The sequence below is a fragment of the Rhinolophus ferrumequinum genome, chromosome 7, assembly GCF_004115265.2.
Source record: "Rhinolophus ferrumequinum isolate MPI-CBG mRhiFer1 chromosome 7, mRhiFer1_v1.p, whole genome shotgun sequence".
Taxonomy (NCBI): Eukaryota; Metazoa; Chordata; class Mammalia; order Chiroptera; family Rhinolophidae; genus Rhinolophus; species Rhinolophus ferrumequinum.
The window spans coordinates 98,130,084-98,149,071 of NC_046290.1; the positions used below are offsets into that span (position 1 = coordinate 98,130,084).

The 18,988-nt window shown below is 39.9% G+C and overlaps 1 protein-coding gene across 5 annotated transcripts in view; it reads right to left on the bottom strand.

Moving 5' to 3' along the window:
• CALN1 (calneuron 1) overlaps nucleotides 1-18,988 on the bottom strand; it is a 656,133-nt gene that overhangs the window by 20,337 nt on the left and 616,808 nt on the right. The gene's annotated exons all lie outside the window — the stretch shown is intronic.

Below are 18,988 nucleotides of genomic sequence, written 5' to 3' on the forward strand. Positions count from 1 at the left end.
ACTTGCTTTACTTCAACAATACAAAAATTAGTACGTAGAAATGAGAGGCCACCATTACAAACATTCTAAAATATGATGTATGGCTTCCAGTGGGCAGGCAGTGGGAAATAAGAAAACTGTTATTGGAACTTGGAAAGATAACAACCCTTAGTATGCAGTAGCACAAATTTGGTAAAATCATGGCCTGTGATAATTTTGTAGGACAGAATATATTGAGTGACTTTGTGACTTGGGAAAAAATTGGGGAAACAGCACACTATGGTTGCAGCTGGTTGCATCTGACAGGGTGCTGCAAGAAAGAAATGAGCTCAGAAACGAACTGATTGGTTTGCAAGCCAGGAACAGAGGCAACTCAGACATTCCTGGACTTGCAGGAAAGAGCAGATGTTTCTCACCTCCAACTAGTAAGAGATAAAATTGAGAAATGCTTTAAATAAGGATACAGACCTATTAAAACAAATCAAAATGTCCCTTGTTTAAACCTCTGAATGTGTTAGGTGACTCTCCCACGAAGCTAGTTATTAAGTTTAAAGAGAGGTATGTCTCAAAAATAATTGTGAATATGACTGTTAGCATATACCACTTGGAATCGAATAGATAAAAATGTGACTAAGTTTTTGAGAAAGCTGTACTGGCCAAAAGTCAACAGCCTGGGATTCAAAGACTCTATGACTCTTCAAAACGTAAAATGATGTTTGGGCTCCCAGTCTTCTACGGTCAAAAGCCATTATGAAGATAAGCTACACAGACCCCAAGAAGGATGTAGTTTCCAGTGCCCTCATTAGATGAGTTATAAGGAGTGGAAAAGGCTGGATCCCCCAGATGGTGAAGCTGGGAATTATACCTGAAATCACACAATGAAACCAAGAGCAATTTCCAGGACACAGAACTAGGGTCTAATCAAGGGATATTCCTCATCCCAAGGTCTGTCCAACAAGATTTCAGAATTGCTCTGAGTTCCCATTTTTCTTCTTGATGGATAGGAATGATTTTGTGGTCAGCCTAACCCTGTTCTACTGCTATATGTGAGTGTGTGTGTGTGTGTGTGTGTGTGTGTGTGTGTGTGCTCGAGTGCACGTGTATGTGTGAGAGAGGCGGTTAATTTTTCTTTTTAGTTCGTATGTCTCCAGATCAAGAGGAGCTGGACCGGAATCGATCTATCTCATGAGGTTCTAGATCTTGAGGCTTATGCTGTAGTTGGATGGGACTTTTACGTTGTCTCCCGTGGGGAGGGGATGAGTATGTTTTATGCCTGAAGGGAATGAAATAAATACTTATGAGCAAGAATGTGGGCTGTAACAGGTTACATTATTTCCAATTATTTGTTTCCCCTCCCTCTGAGAGAATCTCCTTGCCCACTGACATCAGGCTTTGGCCAATTAAATGAGAGTGAAAGTGATATATGAAAGGCTCAAAACCCATTGCGTATTCTGCCACTTCTCTTTTCTTTCTGCCACAAAAGCATAGGCACCAAATAGGGGCTGCTTCTTCCTTCTGGGTCCTAGAATGAATACAACGTAGAACTAACCCATGAAGAGCATGTACCTTGACTGAGAAACAAACCTTTGTTTTTAGCCACTAAGACTTGGGGATTTCTGCAGTATAAGTGAGCCAAGAATGAATATAGACATCAACGTTTTAAGTTAGTCTGGATCATGATAAAAGAAATTTAGACATTTTTCTTCCCCTGCTTTCTTTGTGAAACAATTTCTACTTTGCTTTAAGTATGCCCCTTATTAAGTTGGGCTACTGAAACCTGCTGGAAATTTAAATGACTCAAGTTCAAAGCCATTTCTATGACTAAGAGCAACTGAAGGGGAGTGTGTAAAGTGGATTTGTTTTCTGCATCCAGTTTATTGACTATAAAAGTAAATTTTGAGATACACCCAGGATTGAGCCTTAGATTTGACAGGGGGATATGTGGTTGTCAGCCTGTGTGAGAAGGCTGACAAAATGCACGGTGAGGGTGAGGGACCTCAGATGAAAAAATTGGGACCCTCCTGCCAAGGTCAGAGAAGAGTGACAAAGTCAAAGAGACTGAGAAAATGAGTAACCATTTCCCAGAAGACCAAATGAAGGACTGGAGTGCCTGGAAAAACTGACCAGCTGGGAGTTTGCTGAAATTCAGAAATAAGATGAAAAGAATTGACCAGGGACTGTGAGAAAGACAGGACAAATGCAGGTTCCAGAAATCTATAGTTTTCCTTTTATTTGGCTATCTGGGTCATGTTTTAATATATCATGTTTTAATAGTGAATTAAAATTAGTTGAGTAGAATTCCATGTTTTCTATATTTTCAGCATAGATCTGTCTTTTACAAGTTTAAAATAAATCACTATAAAACAATTTGGACATAATGCTAACAAGTATTTCTTCCATAATCATCAGTCCATTTAACTTTTTAATTTTTCTTGAGTCAATTTTGGAATTTTGTTATTTTTTCAGAAGAACCAGTCAAAACATTTTCATTATTATTAGCATATAACTATGCACAATAGTACCATAATTTTAAATTTCAATACTTATATCTCATTCCATATTTATAATCCTATTTGGTTTTTTTTTTCCTCTAGGTTTTATTTATTTATTTATTTTTAACTCTGTTTGTAGTGGATCCTGTTTAAAGAATATGGCCTGTACATCTCTTATTTTTAGGAACCTAAGGAGTTTTTGGAATCTCTGGTGGAGTCTCTGTAGGATCAATTACACAAATATATTTATCTTTATACCTTTATTTATCTTTATTATGTAGCCTCATAATTGTAATCTATACCTTGTGTAACCTTATTATTAATTTTTGTACTACTTGTTTTTTTGTTTTGTTTTGTTTTGTTTTTAAGGAGGGCGCAGCTCACAGTGGCCCATGTGGGGATCAAACCAGCAACCTTGGTGTTATTAGCACCACACTCTAACCAATTGAACTAACCGGCCACCCCAGGACTACTTGATTTTTCAAAGACCATGAGTAACATATTAAAGTCTATGAAGAGAATTGTATCTCCATAAATTGCTCTTATAGATGTAATGTTTTTAAATGAGTCCTAATATTTAAAAAAATATTTAAAAAATTAAAGTTCTGGTATTTTAAAAATATTTTAACATTTTTAAATGAAAATAATTTTAACAATAAATTTAAATCGCTATTTTTTAGTGCTAAAAGATTGATTTCCTAATTCAAAAAGTGGTTATTGATGACTCCATGGCAAACACTGAGATGGAGATAAAGGGTGAGCAAGACACAGAGACACAGACGTTGTTCTCAAAAGACAAGCAAATGAGCAATTTTAATTCATTGTGATACGCTCTGTGACAAATGAAGCACAGGATGCCTGGAAACACCTGGGAAGGGAGAGCTGGTCCTAGAAGACTTCCTGGAACACGGGCATGCAAGCTAAGACCCAAAGGAAAAGAGTTTTCCAGATGAGCGGGTGGGACAGGAGGAGAGTTAGGGGAAGGGAGGGGAAAAGGGCATGTCAGTGGGAGGGGACACCATACGGAGACCTAGGGGCGCGAAAGTGCCCCACATGCACGGAAGGGCCCTCTGTGGAGTTCTGAGGAGTTCACAGTAGGAAGGTGGTAGGTGTGGGGCGAGAGCTGTGGGTAGGTGGCTCACCAATAAAGGCCTGTATGCCATCATGAGGAGGTTGTTGATTTTTGTTAGTTTGTTTTTACGTTTTTTTTTTTTTGTTTTTTTTTTAATTTATTGGGGTGACAATTGTTAGTAGAATTACATAGATTTCAGTTATGCAATTCTGAATCACATCATCCATAAATCACACTGTGTGTTCACCACCCAGAGTCAGCTCCCCTTCCATCACCGTACATTTGATCCCCCTCACCCTCATCCCCCACCCCCCAACCCCCTTACGCTCTGGTAACCACCAAATTACGTTCCCCAGATTAATTTTCAAACCCCGTGGCCATCCTGTGGTCACCGACTGCCCTCCAATCCCCTCACCCTCCCCCCCACCCCCCACTCCCCCCGCCCATCTAGCAACCCTCAGTTTTTCCTCATTGTCTCCCAAACAGTTTCTGATTAGTTCATTCACTTATTCTTTTCTTTAGAATCCGCAAATAAGTGAGATCATATGGAACTTATCTTTCTCTGTCTGACTTATTTCACTTAACATAATGTTCTCTAGATCCATCCATGTTGTTGCAAATGGTAAGATTTCTTTCTTCCTTATGGCTGCATAATACTCCATTGTATAAATGTACCACAGTTTCTTAATCCAGTCATCTACCGATGGGCATTTTGGTTGTTTCCATGTCTTAGCTATTGTGTATAGTGCTGCAATAAACATAGGAGTGCATAGAGATTTTTGAATTGAAGTTCTGGATTTCTCCGGATAGATACCTAGGAGTGGAATTACTGGATCATAAGGTAGTTCCATTTTCAGAATTTTGAGATACCTCCATACTGTTTTCCATAGCGGCTGCACCAGTCTGCAATCCCACCAACAGTGCACAAGCGTTCCCTTTTCTCCACATCCGCGCCAGCACTTGTTGTTTGTTGATTTATTGATGATAGCCATTCTGACTGGGGTGAGGTGGTATCTCATTGTGGTTTTTATTTGCATTTCTCTGATGGTTAGTGAGGTTGAGCATTTCTTCATATGTCTGTTTGCCATCTGTATGTCCTTTTCAGAAAAATGTCTCTTCAAGTCCTCTGCCCATTTTTTAATTGGATCGTTTGTTTTTTTGGAGTTGGGTTGAGTAAGTTTTCCATAGATTTGTGATATTAATCCCTTATCAGATATATCACTGGCAAATATCTTTTCCCATTCAGTAGGATCCCTTCTTGTTTTATTGATGGTTTCCTTTGCTGTGAAAAAACTTTTTAGTTTGATATAATCCCACATGTTTATTCTTTCTCTTAGTTCCCTCGCGCGAGGGTGTATATCAGTAAAAATCTTATTCCGGGTAATGTCTGAGAAGTTTCTTCCTATATTTTCTTATAGGTATTTTATGGTTTCAGACCTTACATTTAAGTCTTTAAGCCATTTTGAATTTATTTTTGTATATGGTGTAAGGAGGTGGTCCAACTTCATTTTTTTGCATGTGTCTGTCCAGGTTTCCCAGCACCATTTATTGAATAGACTGTCATTACTCCATCGTACATTCTTGCTTCCATTGTCGTAGATTAAATGGCCATATAGGCGTGGATTTATGCCAGTACCATGCTGTTTTGATTACTGTAGCCTTGTAGTATAATTTGAAGTCAGGTATTGTTATACCTCCCACTTTGTTCTTATTTCTCAAGATTGCCTTTGCTATTCGGGGTCTTTTATGGTCCCATATAAATTTTAGGATTATATGTTCTATTTCTGTGAAAAACGACGTTGGCAGTTTGATAGGAATTGCATTGAATATGTATATTGCCTTAGGCAGTATGGACATTTTAACTATATTAATTCTTCCTATCCATGAACATGATATGTGTTTCCATCTATTTATATCTTCCTTCATTCCTTTCATCAGTGTCTTATAATTTTCTGAGTATAGATCTTTTACTTCTTTGGTTAAATTTATTCCCAGGTATTTTATAGTCTTTGGAGCGATTGTAAATGGGATTGTTTTTTTAATTTCTCCTTCTGATGTTTTATTATTGGTATATACAAATGCAACTGATTTCTGAATATTAATTTTGTATCCTGCCACTTTACTAAATTCATCTATCAGCTCTAATAGCTTCTTGGTGGAGTCTTTAGGGTTCTCTATATATAGTATCATATCATCTGCATACAATGATAACTTTACTTCCTCCTTACCAATCTGGATGCCTTTTATTTCTTTTTCTTGTCTGATTGCTGTGGCAAGAACTTCCAGAACTATGTTGAATAGAAGCGGAGATAATGGGCATCCTTGCCTTGTTCCTGATCTTAGGGGGAATGGTTTTAGCTTTTCCCCATTGAGTATGATGTTAGCTGTGGGTTTGTCATATATGGCCTTTATTATGTTGAGATAAGATCCCTCTATTCCCACTTTCTTAAGGGTTTTTATCATAAATGGCTGTTGGATTTTATCAAATGCTTTTTCTGCATCTATTGATATGATCATGTGATTTTTATTTTTCATTTTGTTAATGTGGTGTATCACATTAATAGATTTGCGGATGTTGAACCACCCCTGCATACCAGGAATGAATCCCACTTGATCGTGGTGAATGATCTTTTTAATGTATTGCTGAATTCTGTTTGCTAATATTTTGTTGAGGATTTTTGCATCTATGTTCATTAAAGATATCGGCCTGTAGTTTTCTTTTTTTGTGGTGTCTTTGTCTAATTTTGGGATCAGGGTGATAGTGGCTTCGTAAAAAGTGTTTGGGAGTCTTCCCTCCTTCTGGATTTTTTGGAAGAGCATGAGGAGAATTGGTGATAATTCTTTTTTGAACATTTTGTAAAATTCACCTGTAAAGCCATCTGGTCCAGGGCTTTTGTTTGTTGGGAGACTGTTGATTACTGATTCAATTTCCGTGGTGGTAATCAGTCTATTCAGGTTTTCTGTTTCTTCTTGAGTTAGCCTTGGAAGGTTGTACGCCTCTAGAAAATTGTCCATTTCTTCCAAATTGTCAAATTTGTTGGCATATAGTTGCTCATAGTAATTTCTTAAAACTCTTTGTATTTCTGCAGTGTCCGTTGTCACTTCTCCTCTTTCGTTTCTGATTTTATTAATTTGGGTCCTCTCTCTCTTTTTTTTAATGAGTCTGGCTAATGGTTTGTCGATTTTGTTTATCTTCTCTAAGAACCAACTCTTGGATTCATTGATCTTTTGTATTGTTTTTCTGGTTTCTATTTCATTTAATTCTGCTCTGATCTTTATTATCTCCTTCCTTGTGTTCCCTTTGGGCTTATTTTGCTGTTCTTTTTCCAGATCCCTTAAATGTGAAGATAAACTGTTGATTAGTGATGTTTCTTGTTTCTTTAGGTAGGCCTGCAAAGCTATGAATTTCCCTCTTAGGACTGCTTTCGCGGCATCCCAAAGATTTTGGGTCGTCGTGTTTTCATTTTCATTTATCTCGAAATATCTTTTGATTTCTTCCTTGATCTCCTGCTTGACCCATTCATTATTTAGTAATAAGTTATTCAGCCTCCATGAATTGGTGTGTCTTCCCGTTTTTTTCCTGTAGTTCATTTCTAATTTCATAGCATTGTGATCAGAGAAGACAATTGGTATGATTTCAATTTTCTTAAATTTATCAAGACTTGTTTTGTGGCCTAACATATGATCTATCTTGGAAAATGTTCCATGTGCGCTTGAGAAGAAGGTGTATTTTGCAGCATTGGGGTGAAATGTTCTGAAAATATCGATTAAATCCAAGTGGTCCAATGTATCATTTAAGGCTGTTGTTTCCATATTGATTTTCTGTCTGGAAGACCTGTCCCTTGTGGTCAGAGGTGTGTTGAAGTCCCCGACTATAATAGTGTTACTGTTGATCTCTGCCTTTATGTCAGTCAGTACCTGTTTTATATATTTAGGTGCTCCTATGTTGGGTGCATGGATGTTTACTAGGGTTATGTCCTCTTGTCGGATCGATCCCTTTATTATTATATAGTGCCCATCTTTATCTTTTAGTATGTTCTTCATTTTAAAGTCTATTTTGTCAGAAATAAGTATTGCAACTCCAGCTTTTTTCTCGTTTCCATTTGCATGAAATATCTTACTCCAACCCTTCACTTTCAGCCTGTGTGTGTCTTTTGTTCTGAGGTGAGTCTCTTGTATACAGCATATACAAGGGTCTTGCTGTCTTATCCAGTCAGCCACCCTATGTCTTTTGATTGGAGCATTTAATCCATTTACATTTAAAGTGATTATTGATAGGTACATAGATATTGCCATTTTTAAATTTGTAGTTAGGTTGTTTTGATCTTTCTTCTATTTACAGAAGACCTTTTAGTATTTCTTGCAATGCTGGCTTGGTGATAATAAATTCCTTTAGCTTATTTTTTTCTGGAAAGCTCTTTATCTCTCCATCAACTTTAAATGATAGCCTTGCTGGATAAAGCAATCTAGGTTGTAGGCCTTTGTTTTCCATCACTTTAAGTATCTCCTGCCACTCCCTCCTGGCCTTCAATGTTTCTGTAGAAAAATCATTTGATAGTCTTATGGGAGTTCCCTTGTATGTAACCCTCCGTCTTTCTCTTGCAGCTTTTAGGATTCTCTCTTTGTCTTTAAGCTTTGCCATTTTAACTATAATGTGTCTTGGTGTGGACCTGTTTGGGTTAATCCTGGTTGGAACTCTCTGCACTTCCTGGACTTGTATGTTGGTTTCCTTCATCAGGTTGGGGAAGTTTTCAGACATTATTACTTCAAATATGTTCTCAATCCCTTGCTTGCTCTCTTCACCTTCTGGTATTCCTATGATGCGCATGTTGTTGCGCTTGATGTTATCCCAGAGGTCTCTTAGGCCATCTTCATTGTTTTTTATTCTTTTTTCTTTTTGTTGTTCCGTTTGGGTGATCTCTGCTACCTTGTCTTCTAAGTCGCTGATTCGATCCTCTGCTTCATCTAGCCTGCTGGTAATTCCTTCAAGTGAGTTCTTAATTTCGGTAATTGTGTTCTTTAGTTCCAACTGGTTTTTCGTTATGATTTCTACATCCTTCTTTATGTTTTCTCTAAGCTCGTTTGTTATGATTTCTACATCCTTCTTTATGTCTTCTCTAAGCTCCTTAAACATTCTTATCACCAGTGTTCTGAACTCTGTCTCTGAGAGGTTGGATACGTCTGCTTCATTTGGTTCCAGTTGTGGAAGCTTCTTCTGTTCTTTTATTTGGGACGTGTATCTTTGTTTCCCCATTCTGGCTGACTGTGTTTATTTTGATATATTAGGTAGATCCCCTAGAGTTCTTAGTTCTTGCTAGGTTATCTTGTGTAGTATGTGTCCTTTATATTTGACTCGCACCACGTCGTCCTCCTCTGCGTGTGCTCCAAAGGTGAGTCTTGTGTTGTGTACACTGTCCCGTTCAAGAAGATCTTTAATTGCTTCCCGCTAATGAGCAGGTGGGGTCAACTCCTGGGCTGACCTGCCGTGAGACTTGGCTCTGCCCCCCGCAGGGCACTCTGCTGCGTGAGGGTTGACCACCCCAATGTGATTTGGCCTCTATGGGCTCCAGAGCCTGCCGAGAACCCCCTCTAGGTATGTGACCTGCAGGTCAACCCCGGCTGCACTCCGATTTGGTCTGGAGTTGGCCCCCAGATATGCCGAGTCCCGTGCCACCCAAGCTGGGCCCCGGCAGGGAAGTCCCAGAACAAGGCGAATCACCAAGCACAGCAGCAACGACAACAGCAAAGAGGAAAAAAGAAAAAAAAAAAAAAAAAAAACAAAAAACAAAAAACAAAAAACAAAAAACAAAAAAAAAAAAAAAAAAAACAGCCGATAACCCCCGCTCGACACAGGCAAAGATATCAAAGATACAAGATAAAGCAAAACAAAACCAAGCAAAGCAAAACAAAGCAAAACAAAAAGCAGCGACCGTCTCGGCCTGAGCCCATCAAGCAATGACCAGGTTGTCCTCTGCTGTACCAAAGAGCCCCCTGCTTATTGCGCAGGCAGAGCCGGTCACCTGGTGCTCAGAGAGACTTTGGGACTGCAGACTTAAAAGCGTGGGCCTGAGGGGTCTGGATGATAGTCTCCACATAGTCAGTGCAGCTTCTGCCCTTGTCCGCACGTATGCACACCGAGAGGAGCACCACCAGTCCTTTGTCCAGAGCTCGTGAGTCCTAGGGCACTCCTTCAGTGTGTGTGTATGGGTGCGGGCGGGAGATTTCTGATCTGCTGACCGTGCCTCACAAGCTGGGCCCCAGCAGGGCAGTTTCAGAACAAAGCAAATCACCAAGCACAACAACAACAACAACAACAACAACAAAGAAAAATATCAAATACGTTCACATGCAAAAACCACCTGATAACCCCACTCGACAGAGGCAAAGATATCAAAGATATAAAGACAAAGCAAAACAAGACAAAACAAAGCAATACAAAAAGCAGCGACAGTCTCGGCCTAAGCCCACCAAGCAATGTCCAGGTTGTTCTCTGCTGTACCAAGGAGCCCCCTGCTTATTGCGCAGGCAGAGCCGGTCACCTGGTGCCCAGAGAGACTTTGGGACTGCAGACTTAAAAGCGTGGGCCTGAGGGGTCTGGATGATAGTTTTTACAATATCAGTGCAGTTTCTGCCCTTGCCTGCACAAATGCACACTGAGAGTGGCACCACCAGATATGTGACCAAAACTCTTGAGTCTTAAGGCACCTCTTCAGTGTGTGTGTGTGAGTGCGGGCAGGAGATTTCTGATCTGCTGAAAGCCCAGAGCTGCGTCTGCCTCACTGCTGATCTCCGGGTGTGTCTCGGCCGCTGCACCCACCCCACCCTAGGCAAGCCAGGAAGGGTGGGGGCTGGAGATGGAGGGGTCTTCACTCTCCCAGCCCAGCCGTGCGTCGCCCTCTTCCCGCAGGCCAGAAAAGGTGGTGGCTGGGGGTGGAGGCGTCTCTTCTCTCCTAGCGCAGCCAAAATCACGCACACTGCCCAGTCTGCCTGGGTCAGGGCTGCCCGTCAGGCTTCCCAAAGCGTGAGCGTTAGATACCACTTCTCGGTTCAGGGGCCGGTTTAAGTCTCTGGAAGGGCGGGGTAAGATTGGAGGAGCGGGGCGGGGGAGGGGCCCAGGTATGGAGACTGCGCCCCCCGTCCGCTGCAGGGCGCGCCGCCTTCCCGGCTGGAGAAATCAGCCGCGGGACGCAGGGAAAGAGCCGCCTCCCGGTCTCTGGGCTCTCCGCTCCGCCTGGGCCCCTGTGCGCGCCCGGCACAGCGGGGCTGCACCGCGGTTTCCAGTCCCAGTCTCTGGAAGGGCGGGGTAGGATTGGGAGAGCAGGGGGGGGAGGGGCCCAGGTATGGAGACTGCGTCCCCGACCGCCGCAGGGCGCGCCGCCTTCCCGGCGGGAGAAATCAGCCGTGGGAGCAGGGAAAGGGCCTACCCCCGGTCTCTGCGCTCTCCGCTCCGCCTGGGATCCCGCGCCTGCCCGGCTCTGTGGTTTTCGGTCCTCGCCCCCGCCAGCTGAGCTGTTTTTACGTTTTTATTATGGCAATTATGCATAACATAAATTTACCATTTTATCCATTTTAAGTGTCACAGTTCAGTGGCATTAAGTAAATCTACATTGTTGTGCAACTATCATCACCATTCATCTCGAGAACTTTTTCCATTTTCCCCAACTGAAACTGTACCCATTAAACACTATTTCCTTATCCCCCTTGCCGCCCTCCCACCCCCCCAAACTCCAGGCAACCACCATTCTACTTTCTATAGAAAATCAAATATGAATTTGACTGTTCTACGTACGTTATGTAAGTGGAATCATACAGTATGTGTCCTTTTGTGATTGGCTAATTCACTTTGCATAATGTCTTCAAGGTTCATCCATGGTGTAGCATATGTTAGCATGCTATAGAATTGCATTCCTTTTTAAGGCTGAACAATATTCCACTGTTTGTCTAGGCTACGTTTTGTTTATTTCTCCATGCACAGACACTTGTATTGATTCCACCCTGTAGCTGTTGTGACTAATGCTGCTATGAACACAGGGGTAAAAATACATGCTCATGTCCCTCCTTTCAGTTTTTTGGGGTATAGAACCAGAAGTGCACTTGCTGACTCATATACTAATTCTATGTTTAATTTTTGAGGAATAAAGCTTGGTTTTATCTTTTGGGTAAAATGAAGTACCACTAAAGGATTTTCATCAGGGAAATTACCTCATCAAGTTTGAGCTTGAGAAAAATTATTTTTTGCTGGTACAAGAGGCAGGACAACCAGGTAGGCTATAGAAATAACAGGTTTAGAAACCACGATGGGCTGTGAGGACAGAGAGAATTCCAGAACCACGGAGGGACAAGAGAGGCTAATAAGACTTGGTGATTCATTGTATGGAGTGTGAAGGAGAATGAGTCAATTAGGATGACACCTGGGCTTTATGTTCAGCTGAATGGTAGCAGAGGACAAACATGCTTACAGAGAAAAATGACAAATTAAATTTTGGAAGTGTGCATTGGAGGTTCTGGAGGCATGGCCTGATAGAACAGTCCAGAAGGAAGTAGGATGTATAGATATGGGCTAATGATACAGATTTGGAAGTTATTTTTATACAGATGATAATAAAAGTCATTAGAAAGGATGGCAGCATCCAGGAAGTGTGAAAAAGCCCAGGAAAAGCATTGGGGAGACTTCAAGATAAACAGGTGGACAGCCTCCATTAGAGAACCGACAGGCTAAATATATATTTTGGCTTTCTGTCCATGGTCCCTGGTTCCTGGCTCACAGCTACCAAAGCCCTTGGAATTTCCTGAATGGTAAGAGCCATGGGAACACCTTTTATAATATTTGGTCTCTTGTCCTCAAGTTCCTGAAATTGCTTCAGAGCCATAAATGGGTGTCTTTTTATTCATAACAAGCCTCTTTCAATCACACTTTATGTTAGTGAGGTGACTAGTGGAAAGCCCCTAAAGATGGGGATGCTTGTTGCCAGGGAACCAGTCATAAACAGAAGGTTGAAACTTTCAATCCCATCCCCTGACTTTCTGGGAGGTAAGAGGGGCTGGAGATTGAGTTCAGTCACCAATGGCTAGTGATTTCATCAGCCACGCCTGTGTAAGGAAGTCTCCATAAAAACGAAAAAGGAGGGGTTCAGAGAGCTTCTAGGTTATAACATGAACGGGAAGACGTCCATGTGCCACCATGCCGTGCCCCAAACTCCACAAGGACAGAAGCTCCTTTGTTCAGGATCTCTCCCATGTATCTCTTCATCTAGTTGTTTTAACATCCTTTCTCATAACTCGTAATCTAGTGAGTAAACTGGTTTCCTGAGTTCTATGAGCTGCTCTAGCAAATTAATCACACCCAAGGGGGGTCATGGGAACCTCTGATTTATAGGCAACCCTCAGAAATATCATGGCTTTGGTTCTAGATCACCACAATAAAGCAAATGTTGCAAGAAAGCAAGTCCCCCCATTTTTTTTTGTTTCAAAGTGTATATAAAAGTTACGTTTACACTGTAGTCTATTAAGTATGTAATAACATATCTAAAAAAAAAGTACTTACCTTAATTAAAAACAGTTTATTGCTAGAAAATGCTAACCATCAGCTGAGCCTTAAACCTCATGAACCAACCTCTGCTAGCTTCAAGCTTTTCTTCTGCAGCTTCCTCACCTCACTTAGCCCTCAATAAATTTGGGGAGATTTAAGGTCTTGCCCTAGATTAGGCTTTGACTTAAGGGAATGTTGTGGCTGGTTTGATCTATCCAGACCACTAAAACTTTCTGCATATCAGCAATAGGGCTGTTTCTCTTATCATTCGTGTGTTCACTGGAACAGCACTTTTCATTTCCTTCAAGAACTTTTCCTTTGCATTCACGGCTTAGCTAACTGTTTGGCACAAGAAGCCTAGCTTTCAGCCTATCTCAGACTTCTTCACTAAGCTTAATCATTTCTAGCTTTTGATTTAAAGTGAGAGATGTATAACTCTTCCTTTCACTTGAAAATTTAGAGACCACTGTAGGGTTATTAACTGGAATAATTTAAGTATTTTTCTGTCTTGGGGAATAGGGAGGTCTTAGGAGAGGGAGAGAGATGGGGGGCACACAATATTTATCAATGAAGTCTGCCAGCATATGAGCATGCTTCATGATGCCCATAACAAATAGAATATTAATAATGAAAAAGTTTGAAATACTCTTAGAATTAACAAAACTTGACACAAAGACACAAAGTGGGCAATTGCTATTGGAAAAATGGTGCCAACAGACTTGCTCAATGCAAGGGTGCCAAAAACCTTCAATTTGTAAAAAATGCAATATCTGCAAAACCCAACAAAATGAGGTATACCTGCATGGCCAGTCATTCAGAAGCACAGGTAACAGTCTTGACCTACAATTGGCACATGAAGTGAAGGGCAGCCTTGTGGGACTGAATGCATCTGGAATCTGATGCTATCTCTAAGTAGACAGTGTCAGAATTGAGTTGGTTGTAGGACAACCAACTGATGTTGGAGGATTGCTTGATGGTGTGGGGGGAAAATCCACACATTGGAACTGGGTGCAGAACCATAGTGTGCTTTTTATCAATGTACACAATCAGTCATTAAAAATATATGTGACTTCTCTTTGAAAAACAGCTATTCTTATCATCATGCTTATGCTCATTAAAATATGGCTATGCTTATATTCTTTCTATGTGGATTTTCTACTAAATGTTTGTCCCCCCTTTGGTTCTTAAACTTTCTATACTATAGTAAACACATCTCTTTAAAAAGCTATGTGTCTTATTAAAAAAAAAGTAATGGGATTCTTTGCCTTCTAATAATAGAGTCTAATTACATTTTCATATATTGTCATAAACATCATGGGGTGTACTTCTGTTATTTCATCTCCTGCTTTCTAGTCTTCAGCCTTCCTTATGTTAAAAAAAAACAAAAACAAAAGAAGCCAGGGAATTACATCACAGAAATTGCAGTGTGTGGAGTGCTTCTTGAAATCTTCCCTGGAAGTTACAACAAATTGAACAGCTATAATTCAATAAAGGATAACTAAAGCAACACACAAGCACACCTGAGAGACTTGCACATGGAATCACCTGAAGGTGGAAAAATTGGGTGAGCAGGAGAGGAGGGAAGGAGGAAGTGCAGAGACGTGGGCCTCAGGCTACAGGATGCAGTTCAGAGCTCACTGCCTTATCGAGAGAGGGAAGAATCCAGGCTGCAGATACACTACCTACAGTACTGCCTGAGGGATCAGTATATAATGTGGATGAACCCAGCATTCAGGGCAGAGATCTCAGCTGAGAACTGTGGTTTAAGCCCTCATTGCCAGGCAGAAAACAGAAAACAAAGACACAAAGCTTGACCAACTCCACCCTTCCTAAAAGCTGGCCCTAGTACAACCTTCCCAGTGTTAGAAGTGGGCTACAGAAGAAATGGTAGCAGTGTCAGATTAAAGAACAGAATATCTACAGCCCTGAAACTGGAGCAAAGTTCCCCCAGCCACAGACGCAAAGCACGTGACTAATTCTGGTAACGGAGAGCTGTAGGAGCAAGACAGCTGTGGGTGGGCAGTTGCCATAGCTCAGAGCCACAAATGCACCAGCCACCTTTCACAGCTCACACTACCCCCATCTTTCTGGGTGGATCCCTGCAGGGGCAACCAAAGCCACTGAGACACAAAGGCTCAGCATTGGGATGCAGGGGCAGCACTGGGATTTCAGAAGCTCAGGTCCCTATTGCCCTCCACATATTCCCGCTGAGGTGGTCCCCTGAAACCCTGCTTACAGAGAAAAAGCCCACCTTCCATAGTGTGAGAAGCCAGAACAGTGCAAGAGAAAATAAAATGCTACAGCATGAGAGAAAATAAAAGGCTGCAGCGGGAGAGAAACTAAAACATTTGAACATCACCTACTGGAAATCAAAAGAAAGACCTCTTCATATCTTCCTGCTGCAGAACCCACTCCTGTAGATGCCCAGGAGGAGAAATAAACAATTCATTAATTGCCATGAATAACCAAGGTAGCAAGCCAGCTCAGAAAGAAAATGAAAATTCTCCAGAAAATGAACTTAAAGATATGGAAATATGTGACTTAAATGACAGAGAATTCAAGATTACTGTTTTAACAATAGGCTTGATGAGATGCAAGAAAACACAGACAGGCAGTTTAATGAACTCAGAAACACAATCAAAGAACAAAATGAGTATTTTATCAAAAAGATGGAAACTTTAAAAAAGAATGAAATGGAAATTCTGGAGACAAAGAACTCAATAAAAGAAATTAAGAATGAAATAGCCAGCTTAGGTAATAGAGCTGATCAGATGGAGGAAAGAATCAGTGACATCGAAGATAGAAATCTGTAAATGACACAGATGGAAGAAGAGAGAGTCTTGAGAGTTAAAAGAAATGAAAGAACTCTACAAGAACTTTCTGACTCCATTAGAAAGAGCAACATAAGAATAATGGGCATACCAGAAGGAGAAGAGAAGGAGAAGGGAACAGAGAGTATGTTCAAACAAATAGTCGATGAGAACTTCCCAAACCTGTGGAAAGAACTGGATCCTCGAATCCAAGAAGCAAACAGAACACCTAATTACCTCAATCCCAACAGGCCTTCTCCAAGGCACATTGTATTGAAGCTGTCAAAAATTAATGACAAAGAAAAAATTCTCAAGGCAGCCAGGAAAAAATAAGCAGTAACCTATAAAGGAAAGCCCATTAGATTATCATCAGACTTTTCAGCAGAAACTCTACAATCCAGGAGGGACTGGAATCACATAGTCAAATTACTGAAAGAGAGAAATTAAGAGCCAAGAATAATATATCCAGCAAACATATCCTTTAGATATAAAGGAGGAATAAAGACCTTTCAAGACAAACAGAAGCTGAGGGAATTTTCTAACACACAATCTGCATTACAGGAAATACTGAAGGGGGCTATTTGACTCAAAACAAAAAAACCAAAAGAATACAAAACCATGAGCAACATTATTAACAGACAGACAGAAGCAGGAAATAGCAACCCCTACACAAAATAGGACACTTCACACTTAAACATAACATAAAGGGTAAAGATGATAAAAACATTTAAAAAAAGGAAAAAGAGAAGAAAAAAAAAAACTTGCTACTGCAAGTCAGAAATAAACTCACAGCATAAGTCGGGATAACTTGTGATGACAAAAACAAAAGGAGAGAGAGTGAAGGCCTGAATCTGCAAAGGAAGATGGAGATAAGAAGCATGATAAAGAAAAAGGACTACTGTATATTTGAAACTTTCTTTTACATAAACTTAATGGTAACCACTCAAAAAAAATAAAATAAAAATTAATCCAGAACTGAGGTACATAAAATAAAAAAAGAAGAAACAGAGGAGAAAATCATAGAATACCACCATACTGATATAACAGACAGCAACAAAAAGGCAAAGGAACAATGACAACACTGAGATACCAAAAAACCCAATACCAGAGTAGCAGTTTGGGTCAAAAAACAAAACCCAACCATATGCTGCCTCCAAGAGACACATCTGAGCTATAAGAACAAATATAGACTCAAAGTGAAAGGGTAAAAATTGATACTCCAAGCAAATGGCATCCAGAGAAAAGTGGGTGTAGCCATGCTTATATCAGATGAAACAGACTAAAAAAGGTAACAGGATAAAAAAGTAACAAGAGACAAAAATGAAATGATATGAAATATCATTTCATAATGATAAAGGGAACAATACAACATGGAGACATAACACTTATCAATATATATATCCCCAATCAGGAAGCACCAAAATATACAAAGCAACTACTAATAGAACTAAAGGGAGAAATTGACCAAAACACAATTATACTAGGGGACCTAAATACATCATTGACAGCTATGGATAGATTATCTAAACAGAAAATAAACAAAGAAATATCAGCCCCCCATAAATGACACATTAGACCAATGGACATAACTGACATTTATAGAGCACTTCATCCTAAAACACCAGACTATACCTTTTGTTTTTTTTTAGTGTACATGGAACATTCTCAAGGATAAACCATATGTAGGGAGATAAAACAAGCCTTAGCAAATTTAAGCAGATTGAAATTATACCGAGCATATTCTCTGATCACAAGACTTTGAAATCAGATATCAACTGCAAAAAGAAAGCAGGAAAATCCACAAATATGTGGAGATTAAACAACATGCTTTTAAAGAATGACTGGGTCAAAGAAGAAATAAGAGGAGAGATCAAAAGATACATAGAAACAAATAAGAATGAAAATACATGTTATCAAAATTATTAGGATGCAGTGAAAGCAGTAATAAGAAGGAAATTTACATCATTACAGGCCTATCTCAACAAAGAAGAAAAATCCCAGATAAATAACCTCACATTACACCTTAAAGAACTAGAAAAAGAACAAATGCAACCCAAAGTTAGCAGAAGGAACAAAATAATAAAAATCAGAGCAGAACTAAATGAAATGGAGAACAAAAAGACAATAGGAAAAATTAATGCAACAAAGAGCTGCTTCTTTGAAAAGGTTAAAAAAATTGGCAAACTCTTGATTATACTCACTAAGATAAAAAGAGAAAAGCCACAAATAAACAAAATTACAAGTGAATGAGGAGAAGTTACCATAGATGCTACAGAAATACAAAGGATCATACAAGAATACTATGCTACAAAATGCACTAACCTAGAAAAAACAGAAGAAGTTCTTAGAACATATAGCCTCCCTAGGCTATATGAATCACGAAAAACTGGAAAGTTTAAACAGACCAATCACTAGTAAGGAAATTCAATCAGCCATCCAAAACCTTCCCAAAAGCAAAAGTCCAGGATTAGGTGGCTTCAATACTGAATTCTACCAAAAATTCAAAGAGAATCTAACACCTGCCCTCCTCAAACTCTTCCAAAATTGAAGAAGAGACAATACTTCCTGATTCATTTTATGAGGCCAACATTAACCTGATACCAAAACCTGCTAAGGATAACACACACACACACACACACACACACACACACACTCACACACACACAATTACAGACCAATATTGTTGATGAACACAGATGAAATATCCTAAACAACATTCTAGCAAATCAAATACAACAATGCATTAAAAAGATTATACATCACAATCAAGTGGGGTTCATCCCAGGGGCACAAGGATGGTTTAACATCTGCAAATCCATCAATGTGATACATCACATAAACAAAATAAAAGGTAAAAATCATACGATTATATCAATAGATGCAGAAAAAGCATTTGACAAGATACAACATCCATTTATGATTAAAACACATAATAAAATGGGTATAGAAGGAAAATACCTAATATAAAAAAGGCCATATATGACAAGCCCTCAGTTAATCTCATAATTAATGGTGAAAAACTGAGCCTTTTGTTCTACGTTCAGGAACAAAACAGGGTTGCCCCCATCACCACTGTTATTCAACATATTATTGGAAGTCCTAGTCA